The sequence below is a fragment of the Echinops telfairi genome, unplaced genomic scaffold (assembly GCF_000313985.2).
Source record: "Echinops telfairi isolate 266 unplaced genomic scaffold, ASM31398v2 ScPeMD7_7467;HRSCAF=8505_1, whole genome shotgun sequence".
Taxonomy (NCBI): domain Eukaryota; kingdom Metazoa; phylum Chordata; class Mammalia; order Afrosoricida; family Tenrecidae; genus Echinops; species Echinops telfairi.
Window position 1 is genome coordinate 17885682 of NW_022111368.1, and position 3029 is coordinate 17888710.

Sequence of the window (3029 nt, forward strand, 5' to 3'; positions counted from 1 at the left end):
ACTTCTTTGGTAGCAAATTATATTTGCTTACAAAGGCATTTTTATCAGCAGTGTTAGATGAGGAAGATGGAATCTCTAAGGGTACATATGGACTATATTGAGTACCATGTGGACATACATAGGAGATCCTGGGGGTGGGGGGAGGAGAGCAGAGGAGAGGGAAGGGGTGTATATGTTGAGAGGGAAGGGACTGAAGAGAGACTGGAGCCTGCAGAGATGGCCATTCCCAGTGGTGGGACGGTCAAAAAGACTGTACAGACATGTATCTCATCTATATGCAGAACGGAATAGAGTAGTTAAGTAAATGGATAGTGGGTTTCAGAATACAGTCTCAGAAACCTTCAGGGGCAGTTCGAGCCTGTCCTGTAGGGTCCTAATGAGTCTGAATCCACTCGGTGGTTGCTGGGTTTGGTTTGTGCTTGGAGGGGTTTGGGGAAATGGGAGTTAGGTTGCCTCTTGCTCCAGTGAGAGTTCAGATATAAACAAGAGGAGATGGACAGAATGATCCCTGTTGTGATGGATTTGAGTTGGGGACATCAGTGATAACTCATGCTCAGTTAATAGACACAGATGTTGCTTGTTAGTTGCCACTCATGATGACCCTATGCCATCTCCATAGGGCAGTGGTTTTCCACCTGTGAGTCTCAACCCCTTCGGGGGTCAAACAACCCTTTTCAGGGATCACCCAATTCATAACAGTAGCAAAATTACAGTTTTAAAGTAGCAACAGAAATAATTTTATGGTTGGGGTCACCACACCATGAGGAAGTGTATGAAAGGGTCGTGGCATTAGGAAGGTTGAGGACCACTGCCCTAGGGTTTCCAAGGTGTAACATTTTTCAAGCAATCTGTTTTCAGAGGAGCCACTGGGTGGATTCAAACAACCTTTCAACTAATAGTCACGTGTTCAAGTGTTTGTACCACTCAGGCCACCTGGATGCAAATCATTATCTATATAAATGTTTGTACACAGGTTGTTGCTGCAAGTTGTGGAATTGATTCTAAGCCCCAGCAACACGATATGAGAGGGTAGACTGCTTCATAGGCCATCCTGGGCTGTAATCTTTATGGATTACAAGTCATTTCTTTTTTTTAAAATCATTTTATTAGGGGCTCCTACAACTCTTATCACAATCCATACATCCATACATCAATTGTGTAAAGCACATTTGTACAATCATTGCCTTCATCATTCTCAAAACATTTGCTCTCCAGTTAAGCCCCCGGCATCAGCTCCTCTTTATTTCCACTCCCTCCCCGCTCCCCCATCCCTCATGAGCCTTTGATAATTTATAAATTATTATTTTGTCATATCTTGCCCTGTCCGATGTCTCCCTTCACCCACTCTTCAGTTGTCCGTCCCCCAGGGAGGAGGTCACATATAGTTCTTTGTAATCCGTTCCCTCTTTCCTACCCACTCTCCCACTACCCTCCCAGTATCTCCACTCACACCACTGGTCCTGAAGGGATCATCCACCCTGAATTCCCTGTTTCCAGTTCCTATCTGTACCAGTGTACATCCTCTGGTCTAGCCAGAGTCAAGTCATTTCTCCAGCAGAGTTGCTAGTGGGTTTGAACCACTAACCTTAAAGTTAGTCAGCTAGTACCTAACCATTGTACTACCAGAGATCCTTATACACAAGCTAGGATACTCACTGCTATTGAATTCATTCCAATATATTGTGATCTTGGTGGACAGAGTAGAATTTCCCTGAAAAGTTTCCAAGGCTGTAATCTTTCCAGAGCAGATAGCCACACCTTTCTCCCTGGGATCAGCTGATGAATATGAACCACTGACTTTCTGATTGGCAGCTGAGTGCTTTAACCGCAATACCACCAGGGCTCCTTAGACACAGATTAGCACCTGCATATGTATTTCCTTGTTCTGTCTGCTGAGAGAGTCTAGAAGCAGCAACATTCAGTAGCAATGAGGACATCTAATGACCAGATCATGGTTTAAAGACCATTTTTCAATAAATGAAATCAAGTGCTCTTTGGAGAAATAGCTGATTGTAGGACTGGTATAAGAATCCCTGGGTGGGTGCAGATAGTTAATCTTATTGGCTGCAGTGACAGCTAATTTTTTAAAAAAACATTTTATTAGGGGCTCATACAACTGTTATCACAATCCATACACACATCAATTGTGTAAAGTATACTTGTACATCATTCTCAAAACATTTTCTCTCCACAAAATAAGACAGCTAATTTTTGTGTCACGTGGGCTGGACTATGATTCTCAGTGGTTTGGAAACTAAGGGCAATATTGAATGATGCAGGTAGCCTCATCAAAAGAAGATGGAAAGAATACACAGAATCACTGCACCCAAAAGAGGTACTCTGCAGTCCACCAATTCAGGAGGTAGCATCTGAGCTAGAACCAGTGGTCCTGAAGGAAGAAGTTCAAATGGCACTGAAAACTCCAGGAGTTGATGAAACACCAACTGAAATGTGTCAACAAGCTGATGAAGCACTAGAAGCACTTAGTCATCTATTACAGGAAATTTGGGAGACAGTTACTTGATTGACTGGAATATATCTGTGTTTGTCCTCATTTCAGAGAAAGGTGACCCTACAGAATACTCAAATTATAGAACAATACCATTAATATCACATATATGTAAAATTTTGCTGAAGATCATCCAACCGTGTTTGCAGCAGTAAATTGACCAGGGGCTGCGAGAGCTTAAGGCCAGACTCAGAAAAGGGCAGGGGACAAGGGATATCATTGCTGATGTTAGATGGTTCTTGGTTCAAAACAGACTAGCAGAAAAATGTTTATTTGTATTTTATTTAACTATGCAAAGGCATTTGACTGTGCGGACGCTACAAAACTATAGATGGGTAGCCTTGAGAAGAATGGGAGTTAAGAACGTGCGTTAAGAACTTGTACATGGATCAAGAGGCAGTTGTGCACACAGAGTAAGGGAATACTGCATGGTTTAAAATCAGGAAAGGTGTGTGTCAAGGTTGATCTTCTCAGCATACTTATTCTGTCTGTATACTGAGAAAATCGTCAGAGAAGCTGG